Source organism: Lissotriton helveticus, chromosome 6, assembly GCF_964261635.1.
Source record: "Lissotriton helveticus chromosome 6, aLisHel1.1, whole genome shotgun sequence".
Classification (NCBI taxonomy): domain Eukaryota; kingdom Metazoa; phylum Chordata; class Amphibia; order Caudata; family Salamandridae; genus Lissotriton; species Lissotriton helveticus.
In genome coordinates, this window is record NC_136067.1 from 252,529,056 (window position 1) to 252,542,286 (window position 13,231).

Consider the following 13,231-nt stretch of genomic DNA (forward strand, 5'->3'; position numbering starts at 1 on the left):
TTATTTCCACTTGTGCCAGCTATCTGTGCCAGCAACCTGCATTCTGTGCCTGGTATCGTGCTATCTGTGCCAACGACCTGCATTCTGTGCCTGGTATCGTGCTATCTGTGCCAACGACCTGTATTCTGCCTGGTATCGTTGCCTGCATTGTTTTTATTTGTGCCAGCTATTTATGCCCGCAACCTCCTTTGTGCCAGTGATCTCGCCCAGCATTGTTTTGCCATTTTTGTTGTGCCCTTAGCCTGTCCCTGCCGCTGCTCCCCCGCGGCCCCACCCCCGCTCCCTCCAGCTCCTACTGACCCTCCACACTCCCCACCCCGCTCCCGCCTCCCAGCTGCTCCTCCCTCCCACAAACAAACTTTAGGCTGCTCACGCGAGACAAGGAGTTGTGACCGTCCTGACCTGGTCAGAACCGGTCGCTCCACTCGCAGCTCGTCCCTCCTGCATTATTTCCACTTGTGCCAGCTATCTGTGCCAACGACCTGCATTCTGTGCCTGGTATCGTGCTATCTGTGCCAGCGACCTGTATTCTGCCTGGTATCGTTGCCTGCATTGTTTTTATTTGTGCCAGCTATTTATGCCCGCAACCTCCTTTGTGCCAGTGATCTCGCTGGCGCCAGGTTAGGAGCATCACCGTGCCATAGGGAGACGCCCATACACGGACCTTTAAGACAGTCTAAGGTATGCATTGCAGTGTTTTCGCTTAAAGTGACCGCAGGGTTAGTATTGAGCTTTACACTAAATGGGATCTTTGAATGTCCCTCAGATTGCAGCTATAAAGACCCAGAACCAGACATAGGATGACCACGGCTACAGTTAAGGTAACACGTATTTTAAACGTAGTACAAGCGGATTGATAACATGAGGCTATGAGAATAGACACTGAAACAGTGTTCTTTTTTCCTTGCACACATGCAGATAGAAGTGACAAGGCCCTGAAGAGAACCCATAATTGCTGTATGGAGTTCGAAACGCGTCGGCAAAAAGGAGATAGAAACTTAGTAATACCGACAACCTTTGACTCGTAGAACTAATGTGTCTTGATATCTCCTTCTAACTGTGATTTTGTCTACCACTGTTCTTCATATTTCTAATTACTGATGGTTAATGAGGCGAGGAATGGTGACTTGCCCTTTGGAACAGTTTGAAATAGATATATGCCATGTTGTGTATAGTGAATGTATGTTTATGTAGTGATGTCCTCTTTTTTTGGTAAATGTTATGTTTAAGTTGATGTACTTATATGCTATATGTGTTGTGTTCCTACTCTGACATAGAATCAAAAATTGGTTCATAAAAAGAACTGAAAAGAAAAGGTAAAAATAAATATACCTAACATATCTAATTAGGATTGATGTGTTGCTTATAAGTAAGAGCCAATAAAGAAGGTGGGGCGGCATTTTGTGTGACACTTGTCATTTCTTGGCGCATAATTTACTCAACCCTGCTGCATAATTTGTCCCTCCCCTGCTGCATAAGTCCAGTGGCCCTGCACATGTATAATATATTTGCTTATTAGGGGCTCTCAGCCATCCCTCTTCATTCATAGGTCTAGTATTGTGCCATTCACATTTTTTTTCTACCTACTACAACAAAGCACAGGGAAAAGGAGCATATTCACACACAGAGTAGTTCTCTTCAGTGTCAGAGACTGCTATGGCAATAATGAGTATTTTGTAAAGCGCACATACACCCAAGGGCATCTTGGCTTTGAATAACAGGTGTTTATTTTTACCAAACTCAAGGGTACTCATGTTATCAACCTCAGATGGATGAAAGGCTGAGTGGGCCTGCCGGAATTTGATCCTGTGACCATGAGGATAAACACAGGCCCCAACAGTGGAGGCACTAGTGTACTAAGCCCTCAGTCCCCACTGTGAGTTTCTTTACACTAAAATCAATTTTTTCTTTTAAACAATGTTTCTTGTAGATTGTTGGGGGCCCAACACCTTCCCCTAAGATAACGTTTTTGAAAAAAACCAAAAAACAACCTTTAGAAAAGCCAAAAGGCCTGTACCAAAGTCAGACCTATTGACTTTGTCAATGCTTATTTAGCACGGAGCTTTGTCTTTATTGTGAAAGTAATTTTAAAGGGTGGGTGACAATATACAGACTCCAATACATGTCAGAGGTCCAATGGGAGTTAGAAAGACCAAAATACCCTGAAACAGCAGAGACCGAACACTTCTGGCCCAACTTCATGTGAAAGGCAGTGATTGCCTCCACAGTGTGAAGTCCCAGTGCATACTCATATTAAACGTGCTGCGAAACAAACTCCGAACATGAGCTACAACACATGCTACAGAGTTTTTCAAAGACCCACAGTCTCAGAAAGACCCTCCAAACACAAATACCCTCCCACAAGCTCGTGACGGACAGTGAATGTGCCGAGTGTACAAAATATGACAGTGGACTGGCTGCCCCGGGTGATTGAGCAGTGTCAACAGCAGGGCCAGGAGAAATAAAAAAGACACTTTCATGAATCATTCATAACAAACTGAGCAGTTCTTAAAATGACAGCAGTAGTTTACAGATGTAATTTATTTTACGATACAGCGGCACAGCCGTGCTTGAGACTGCCAGCTCCCACAAAGACCCTTTATGCTCCATCAAGGCGCTAAACAGAGACATGCCCGAGGAAAAACGACCACCCTCATGTTCAATATTGACCCGTAAGGCCCCCACACTTTGCTTTTAGAACCGCAGCTTGACTCACCACTCATTCCATCAAATGACGTAATTTGGGTTCGGGATGAAATTATTAAAATTCCAAGCAAGATGGTTAGAAACGAAGGTCAACAGAATTTATTAAACCTTAGGGAAAATAATGATGGGCCATATGTACAAACACATTTTCCCATAGACACAGAATGGGTAAAACCCTTTGATACATCTTGTCCTATATTCGCTGCTTCAACAGCTATAAAAACAACAATACTTTCAAAACAAGCAACTGAAGTGTTAGTGGAAAATGGTGCCAAAAAGTGTCTCAAAATGGAGTTTGGAATAAGCATTATTTCATGTGCAAGTTGTATGGCCCTCCTCGACATAAATAGAATACATTAAAGTACTCATCCAGTGTAGGAGAAAAAAACTGTTTCACCCATCCTGCATCTTTAACAATCAGAAACAATAGGTATTCCAGAATATTCCTTTGTTTGATGATGTGTGCTTGGGTTTTGAGACGTATTGTGACATCATTCACAGGATTGTACTTCAAAATACATAGCAGGCGCTCACCCTTTTAATGCAGAACATCTGTATTCCACTAACTGTAAATATGTCCGCCTGGAACCATGAGCCAAGCAATTTGTCAGGAAGAGACATACACATGGAGAATATCATTTGTAAAAATGTTAATGAATAAGTTATCCGAAGGGATTTTTCCAAACTGCGGTTCTCGTGTGATACATTCGTCATGTCCAAGTCTCCACCACGAGCTCAAGAAGCAAACTAGGGTTTAAAGGAAAGGGAGTGTGTTTATTATGACGCGAGAGCCATGCGGTGGTCGACGCGTAGGCGGCTACTGTACGCGCTAGTGGAAAGGCTGAAGATTTCTCATTTCCCTTGTGGATATACAGTAGCTGCAGGAAATCATATGCAGCGACCACACTTTTGCAGATGTTTTCTGGATCATGGTCATGGTGAGATCTTCGCCAGTCTATGTTCAATGATAGAATTAACGCTGGCACACTGATTTGTGGGTTGAGAAGGCGTAGCCAAGTTTCTCCTTCATTGGACACGCACAGTGTTGCCCCGATACACTACATTCCCTCTAAAGTTGTCTCTTAATACATGCAATCTTGCAGGACGTGTGCCCCAGAACTTTTCACCATGCCCTACATGTCTCTACCCCTGGCACAATGGTGCAAGGATGGCGGGAGCTGTTGTCATGACGAAGTGTAAGCGGTGTCGCCAGTTTTTTGGTAACATGGAGGTTCAGGTGTCCTGGTGGGCAAATATTGGTTTCTATCCCTACCATGTCTGTGGCCTCCACTGCGGTCATCACTTAATAGCCTGTGGAGCCAGTTGCGGCTGCCTCAATAGTAAAGTGGTAGGGCAGGGAATGGGGCTAAGGTTGTGTTTAACAAAAAATGATAAAAAGGCTTCCCTGATGCTCTGTCCCCGGTGCCGACCGCCTCGTTGCTCCTCTCATCCAGAAGTGGATAGGCTTCACTGCACAGGCTCCCCACCCAATCCAGACGCTGCTCTCATGCTATACCTAGCATGAGAGTAGCACCTGGATTGGACTGAGCAGGCTGGTTTTACACTTGCTCAGGCACAGGGAGCCTGCAGCTTTTCTCCAACCCGGCTGTACAACACAGATGGGTTGGAGAAACCTAAGTGCGCATGTCTATTTGAACGGCCTAAGACGGCTAGCCAAACTGACGTGCGCGGGAAACTGCCTTTACAATGCGGGCTGAGCCACGCATGCCATTTCCTCGCAAGCGTAACAAAGCTTGCCAGAACCACACATCTGCCTGATTATGGCAGATATCAGTCTAGTGTCCGAATGGGCAGAGAGGAACGGGAAGCATCGGAACAGGAAGCTCCGGACACGGGCAGGTAAGTGGGACTGAGGCCGAGTTTGGGGGTGGGTAGTTTTTAGGCATGGGGTCTGTTTTAGGGCTCAGCATAGGGGGTCGGGTAGTCTTTTTAAAGGGGGCAGGGTTTTAGGGCTTAGGGTGGGGGCGGGTAAACTTTTTAAAGGGGGAAGGGGTTTAGGTCTCAGGAAAGGGGTGGGCGGGTATTTTTAAGGGCAGAGTAAGTTTTAGGGCTCAGGGTCGGATGGCTGGGGTTGGGCTAGTTTTTGGTAGGGGGTAGAGATTCAGGCCTCAGGCGGGTGAAGGGAAAGGGGTAGTTTTACTGAAAGGACGGGTCCGTTTGAGGTTCGGGGGGGTTTGGGATAGTTATTTCGAAGGGGGCAGGATTTTAGGGCTCAGAGCTGGGAGCCTGGGTAGTTTTTGATAGGGGGCAGGGTTTCAGGCCTCAGGGTGGGCAGGGGGCAAGGGTAGTTTCAAGGGCAGGGCAATGTCAGTTTCAGGGCTCAGGGCGGGGTGGCGAGGATGGGGGATACGACTTTGGGGCTTAGGGTGGAGAGAAGGGTCAGTGTAATGGTAATTTATCATGCATATACCTTTAGCAAAGAAGCCTTTACAATGAAATTCGTTGTAAAGACATGTATGGTAAAGGAATGTATGGTTGAGAAGCATTTGTGGGTGCACTACTTTATAGAGGCAAGCGTGGTTCAGCCATGTGTGCTTCTGTCATACAACCAACATGTGCACTTATAAGTGCCTACCACTCCTCCCTACTGCTGACGTGGCTCTAAGCAGTATGGCCCCGCTCTAACCTCAGCTCGCTGGCAATAAGGTGAGAAAAATTAAATGATACTAAAATGGTTCTATTATTATTTTATTTTTCAGTGGGGCGATGCTCCTCCGCCATGGGGGAACCTGGCAAGTCTCTGAACGTCAACAAAGGCCACATGATCAAGTGCAAGATATGGTTTTGGACAGTGGTGGCTCGCACAGGTAACGCTGTGGGGCGATGAGGCGGGGGCAGGGCTGGGTGGGGGGGTAGTGGAGTGTGCCATACGAGGGGAAAGTGGAGAGTAAATAAAGAAAGAAAGAAATAAATAAATAAATAAAAGCTCTTACTTTGCGATCGCAGCATCACCGAGTCGGTGATGCTGCGAGCGCAAAGTGAGTGATTTTATTTATTTACTTCCTTCCTCTCCACTTTCCCGTCGTATGGCACACTCCACTATCCCCCCCACCCAGCCCTGCCCCCGCCCGCCTCACTGCCCAACAGCGTTACCTGTGCGAACTGCCACTGGTATGGAAGGAGGAACTTTACCACCTGTTCTCTTTGTGTCATGCACCTACGGTTTTAATGTAAATGACCCATCCCTGCTTCAGGCATCAGCAACAGGGAGGTGATCCTGTTAGGCCACTAACAGATGGGGAAAGGAGCCAGCTGCCAGTCAGTTCCTCATGCCCCACACAGACACAAGCCTTTGCCACCATTGTCATTGATATAGGATTGTAGTAAGGAAAGCCCCTGCATAAACATCTGCCCAACACCCACCCCCGGAAATCTTTTATCGATGAAAGTCACCCCAGAGTCAAGCTAATTTTTTTTAAACTCATCGATCAGAAGCTCTTCAAGCCATGATCTGTTCTGTTTCGCATAGAGTGCTTTGAAGCAGCCCATCAGTAGCTCAAAGCACTATACAGGGCTAAAAAAATCAACACGCCAACACAAAGACATTTTATGTCTTTGTTTGACTGACCGATTTGTTTCACTTTAAAGCTGAGGGCCCGTCAAAAAAAGAACAAATTCAGAAAAAATGTTAAAATAAGAAATCGGAGGTCGCAATGGGTAATGAAGCCACAGGGAAGATACATTTTGAAAATGAAAAACATTGGGCCTGGGAAGAATCTTATCTTATCTTATCTTAACAAAAATATAACAGCGCACGTTCACCCGGGGGTTTCATGGCGCTAACCGATAGAACTGGAAACTAAGCCCGGGGAGGAGAGATGGAGAACTGGGCCGGCGTCTGAACAAACAATTACGGACCATTTTTAATCTTCAAAAAAAGTAGTAAGCTTTTATTCCTCAGGAACCACTTTTCATCTAAGTATTGCACTTTCTTTTTCTATCAAACAGTGGCAGTATTCAAATGCATGAATATAGTCGTTTTCTGTGGCTTTTATCTTCACGTCTGAGATCTCCTTTTGATCGTTACTCAGGCGTTTAAGTAGCTCCCCATTTTCTTTGGGGTGCTCCTGGCTGATGCAGAAGCAAGGCTTTGCTACGAGGCATCGGCGCTATAATCACTTGGCGCTCTTGAAAAGTTGAGACACCACGCCTGAAGAAGGTCACAGAATCGTAGTGCAAGAAGTTAGTCAACGCTTTCAAACAAACTTTTTCCGTAGCTATAACTTGGCAATGATAACATCTGGGGGGCTCTTTCCCAGAAACACTTAGCATCAAAGAGCCACTGAGCAAAGAGTAGGTGGTTATCCAGTGGTGTAGCTTGGTCAGTAAGACTGGAGGGAGTCGGGGTGGATTCAGATTTTCCAACAATCACGCTGCCATATAATGTTAAAATACGACAAGCAGGGCGCATGAGAGGGGCTTAAAGGACAGTCGGAAGGGAGAAGAATACGGTTTGGAAGGGGTATCAACTGAGGGATAACAGAATATTTTGTAAAATACCCCAACATTTTGAAGACTTTCTAAACAGAGAAGGAGAGAGCATATTTGTGTTTTTGCTGAATATGTGATGTAACAACACGATCAAAATGATTGCGGTATGTTACATCGCAGTCTTTACAACGCAAGTCGTTACAACGACTTGCGCTGGAGGGCGCTGGACTTAGTAGTAAGATTTACTATTCCAACACCAGTCTACGTACAGCAGGGAAGGTGTTGGAATAGTAAATCTTACTATTCCTTAGGTTATAGTGCCTTCCAGCGCACGTCGATGTAACGCTTGCATTGTAACGGCTGCGTTGCAACTGCATCGCGGTGTAATTACCACGATGTAAAGGATGTTTCCCGTTTTTGCCGGTGTGTATGTAAAACTCCAACAGACATCTCACCAAACCCAACTGAAATCATCTGTACCCAACTATTTGCAACAAAATACATTTATTTATTACCCACCCCTGAAGCTCCAATAAAGTACATTTATTTATCTCCCCCGCCCCACCCCCCGAAGCTACGCCCCTGTGGTTATCTGTTGTTTTTGTGCCCAATCCTCAAAGTAGTTTGGAGAAAATCAGAACTGTACCGATTGTAGGTCTGATTCTATGATTTGCAAACATTTAAGACTTCTAGGAAAATTACAGAAATGCAAAGAGTGAGCTTGGAAATATTTGCAGATTGTAGATTTCTGTTCATCATCCTCCATCCCAATGCCTATTCCCGCAGATTGTACACAGAGGATACTCCACATGCATGAGTGTGGTGGAAGCACGCATGAGCACACTTCATTTTTTCAGCACCTGGAGAATGTTTTCCAGTTGGGCAAATCCATTTCTCAACAGCAGGGGTCTCCAACCTTTTCTGTAATGAGGGCTACTTATGGTTAATGAAAATCACCCCAAGCTACTAATATCATTAGTGCTGTAATGAGGACTACATCAGACAGGATTATATTATTGGCCACCATATGCAAGATTACTAGCAAAGAACACGGGGCACGGTTGACAGCAGTAATGTAAAAAAGATTTGCTGATTTAGAATGCCTTTAAATGAGTAATAATACATTGCCGGTATAGCTTAGAAGCTTTTGGCATAAAGGTAATACTACTAGTAATAAGTGCCCCAGTGCTGCATTATTTGTCACTCAAATATCAACTTTAAATGTATTTTGGAAATTTAAACATTTTTTCCAGATGTTACTGTCAATATATTAATTAAAAGAGAATAAATGGGGCTTGCACTGCTCAGTTCAACAATGTTGATCTGTGTTACGATCTGTGGCGTGCTGAGGAGGTATCGCTGTCTGATCCTTACAGCGTATATAATAACAAAGTCTATTGCAAAGCTGCCCCAACAAGGGGGAAGACTCCTCCGAGCACTGCAGGAAAGACTAAACAAGTCTTATTCACTTGAATGAATTTAATAAAGTTTTTTGAACACAAATGCTTTACTGTGTATATTTTTAATATCAAATCATTATTTTCATGGTTGCAACGATCTCAAACATATTGTCCAATGCATGTATCATCAAATGCATATATCAACAAATGTTACGTGTCCCAATGCATTTCGGGCTGTCCTTCAGCCCTTCATCAGGGGATTACTCTACAAGAAGAAAAAAGAAATGGCTATCAGCCTGAACGCAAAATAATGGTGTTATAATTGGTACAGGGTGAACGTCATGCTTGGGGTGACTAAACGCCAGTGATTGTAAAAAGGCTGCAATATCTATGGGCATTCATGTGCTGAGGTGAAAAATCGGTGAAAAAACAACAATGTGCATATCAAAACGAGCAACATGCTGGTTTGGCGGGTGTGCGAGAAATGTATCTCAAAGGTAGTGACAAAGAACGCGGTGGTGAGTTTTACAATAAAACGGGTAAAATAGAAACCGTATATCCCCAAAATAATGACAAAGAACGCGGTGCGTAGATATACAAAGAAGCGGGTGGAATAGAAACCATGATCCCGTTTAGTTAGCAAGCGTGATTGCACCAACGTTGGTAACTCACTGGTACGTGACCATAGCGAGTCCATAAGCCTGAAAGTACACAAAGATGCACACGAGCGGTTAACGCTCGGCGATACAAACTCGTAAACTCGTTAAAAGGGGTCCTCTAAGAGAGGTACTTACAATAGGATAGTGCGACTCCGCGTGGTGTTATAGAACGATATCCCTGTGGTAAGTTAACGGATAAGACCCCTTCAATAGTGTAACGCTAATCCGGCGAGACAACTGATATAAACACAGTGGATGGACTTAACCCGCCGTAATGGGCGCCATTTCGGAGTGGTGAATGTGTTGGTTAAAGTCACAAGGTAACAAGGATCGGGGGAAACACTGTGTACATAAGTTACAAGACCTGGAGGGAACCAATGATGTGCAATGGTGATGAATAACAATAAATACACATATTATAATAAAGAATCAGGTAAAGCATGTAATATAAAAAGGTGATAAAGTATACATATAAAGAATACATATAAAGAAACATGTCTGATAGTGCTGTGCTGGAGTTCAACAGTTCAATGATAAATCATAGATAACATAGGAATTCCATCCTATCATTCAACCCATGCGGTTGCATCGTCGCCATATAGCGGATCCAAAAGTTCTCACTCAAGAAAAGGAGTGTGTTTTTGTTGTGTCTCGTAGGTTTAATCTGTTCCAGAATCAAGAATTTCAATTGGGCAACTGTGTGATTTTTCTTGAGGAAGTGTGCTGCCACAGTAGACTTAACATTTTTTGTCTGAATATTACTTTTGTGCTCCAGGATGCGAGTTCGAATCTTTCTCTCTGTGTGGCCTATGTAGCAGGAGCCACAGGGGCACTTCAGCATGTAAATTACGTTTGAAGAGTTACATGTGGCGTTGACTTTGAGTTTCACTTTATATCCTTTCATGGGATGGTTGGTAAAGTTCCCTGGTATGGTATTGTTGCAGTGCTCAGAGGAGTCTTCCCCCTTGTTGGGGCAGCTTTGCAATAGACTTTGTTAATATATTAATTCAGCCAAGATAGGTGTCATAAATATTAGGCTGGACTGCACACGGAAGAGCTACTGACAGGTAGCCGGAGCGCTGCCAGTAGCTCACGAGCTACTCGTTGGAGAATCCTGCTTTACCGCTTATTGAAATGTGAGGGTGTGAGGTCGTTTTTCACAGCTAAGGTACACAATCAGTGCCTTATTATGAAGACTCAGCTAATTTGGATATGATCGATAACCAAATTTGCAGCGATAAAAGATAAGTGGTAACTTTATGGATCCGGTCTGTTCTGCCCAGACACATACATTATAAACACGCATTGGAAATGCAATAGGTCTCGCATTAGAAAAGTTTGAGCTATTGGTGTGGTAAATGTAAAAATTATTTAATTATTGTTTATGTTTTTCAAATAATAAAAGTATTAATTTTGTTCTTTGAAATGCCAATAGTTATAAAATTAGCAAATGTGACACCTATAGCATTAGTAAAGCTACATGTTTAGTTTTTCACTGTCTTACATGTATTGAACTAACAAATCACAATGGCTTATACATTTTCTAAATAATTAATACTGACATAATATTTGTTGTAATTTTTAATGGTACTAGATTAAACGTTTGTCATTAAAAAAATTGTATTTCTTTTTTTTTTGGTTTAATAATTTGGAATAAAAGTGTAATAATGTTTTATTTATTTGATTTTTGTAATAAAGCTGTGTTGTTGGTGATTGTTGCTGTGGTGGTGTGTAGTGATGCTGAGTGGTGCTGTTATTGTGCTTATTGCTGCTGTGCTGTTGCTGAGTGGTGCTGTGGTGGTGTAGAGTGATTCTGGTGTGTTCATTATTGATGCTGGTGTGGTGCTGAGTGGTGCTGTGGTGTAGCTGAGTGGTGCTTTTGTTGTGCGGACTTTTGCTGCGGTGGTGCTGAGTAATGCAGTGGTGGTGTTGAGGGGTGCTGTGGTGGTGCATAGTGTTGCTTTTGTTGTTTTCAGTGATGCTGTGGTGTTGCTTTTTGCGGTGCAGAGTGATGCTGTGGTGTTGCTGAGTGGTGTTGTGGTGGTGTTGAGTGGTGGTGTGGTGATGCTGTTTTTGCGCTGAGTGTTAATGTTGTGCTGCTGAGTGATGCTGTGGTGTTGCTGAGTGATGTTGTGGTGGTGCTGATTGTTGCTGGTGTTGTGCTAAGTAATGCTGGGGTGTTGCTGAGTGATGCTGGGCTGGTGCTGAGTGTTGTTGTGGTGTTGTACAGTGATGCTGTTGTGGTGTTTATTGATGCTGGTGTTTTGCTGAGTGTTGCTGTGGTGGAGCTGTGTTGCTGTTGTTGTGCTGACTTATGCTGTGTTGATGCTGAGTAATGCTGTGTTGGTGCTGAATGGTGCTGTGGTGATAATGTGTTGGTGCTGAGTGATAATGTGGTGGTGCTGAGTAATAATGTGGTGGTGCTGAGTGATAATGTGGTGGTGCTGAGTGATAATGTGGTGGTGCTGAGTGATGCTGTGTTGATGCGATAGTAGAGTGAGTGCGATAGATAGATAGAGGGAGGGCGATAGATAGAGGGAGGGCGATAGAGGGAGGGAGGGCGATAGATCGAGGGAGGGCGATAGAGGGGGGCGATAGATATAGGGAGGGCGATAGATAGAGGGAGGGCGATAGATAGAGGGAGGGCGATAGAAAGATAGAGGGAGGGAGGGCGATAGATAAATAGATAAAGGGATGGAGGGCGATAGATAGATAGATAGATAGAGTGAGGGCAATAGAGTGAGGGTGATAGATAGAGTGAGGGTGATAGAGTGAGTGAGGGCGATAGAGTGAGTGAGGGCAATAGAATTAGTGAGGGTGATAGACTGAGTGAGGGCGATAGAGTGAGTGAGGATGATAGAGTGATTGAGGGCGATAGAGTGAGTGAAGGCGATAGAGTGAGTGAGGGCGGTAGAGTGAGCGCGGTAGAGTGCGGTAGAGTGAAGGTGGTAGAGTGGTAGAGTGAGGGCGGTAGAGTGAGGGGGTAGAGTGAGGGCAGTAGAGTGGTAGATAAAGTGGTAGAGTGAGGGTGGTAGAGTGGTAGAGTGAGGGTGGTAGAGTGAGGGCGGTAGAGTGAGGCCGGGAGGGTGGTAGAGTGAGGGTGGTAGAGTGAGGGCGGCAGAGTGAGGGGGTAGAGTGAGGGCAGTAAAGTGGTAGAGTGAGTGGTAGAGTGAGGGTGGTAGAGTGAGGGTGGTAGAGTGAGGGCGGTAGAGTGAGGGCGATAGAGTGAGGGTGATAGAGTGAGGGCAGGAGGGTGGTAGAGTGAGGGTGGTAGAGTGAGGACGGTAGAGTGAGGGCAGTAGAGTGGTAGAGTGAGGATGGTTGAGTGAGGGCATGAGGGCGGTAGAGTGAGGGCGGTAGAGTGAGGGCGATAGAGTGAGGGTGATAGAGTGAGGGCAGGAGGGTGGTAGAGTGAGGGTGGTAGAGTGAGGACGGTAGAGTGAGGGCAGTAGAGTGGTAGAGTGAGGATGGTTGAGTGAGGGCATGAGGGCGGTAGAGTGAGGGCGGTAGAGTGAGGGCAGTAGAGTGGTAGAGTGAGGGTGTGAGGGCGGTAGAGTGGTAGAGTGCGTGCGGTAGAGTGAGGGCGTGAGGGCGGTAGAGTGGTAGAGTGAGTGCGGTATAGTGACGGCATGAGGGCGGTAGAGTGGTAGAGTGAGGGAGGTAGAGTGAGGGCATGAGGGCAGTAGAGTGGTAGAGTGAGGGCGGTAGAGTGAGGGCATGAGGGCACTAGAGTGGTAGAGTGAGGGCGGTAGAGTGGTAGAATGATGACGGTAGAGTGAGTGCGGTAGAGTGAGGGCGTGAGGGTGGTAGAGTGAGGGCGTAGAGTGAGGGCGGTAGAGTGGTAGAATGAGGACGGTAGAGTGAGTGCAGTAGAGTGAGGGCATGAGGGCGGTAGATATTTACTGGTTCCTTAAAAATCAGTTACTCTGGTTATATATTGGTCACAACTTTAAGAGATTAGCAACCAAGGAGAGCTTCGCAATCAACAAAAAATAACCAGATGGACTAGCTTTA

At 45.1% G+C, this 13,231-nt stretch overlaps 1 protein-coding gene across 1 annotated transcript in view; it reads right to left on the reverse strand.

Annotated features, from left to right (window-relative positions):
- The window catches only part of LOC144762482 (protein eva-1 homolog C-like), an 811,149-nt gene that overhangs the window by 295,890 nt on the left and 502,028 nt on the right, over positions 1-13,231 (reverse strand). The window lies entirely within an intron of this gene.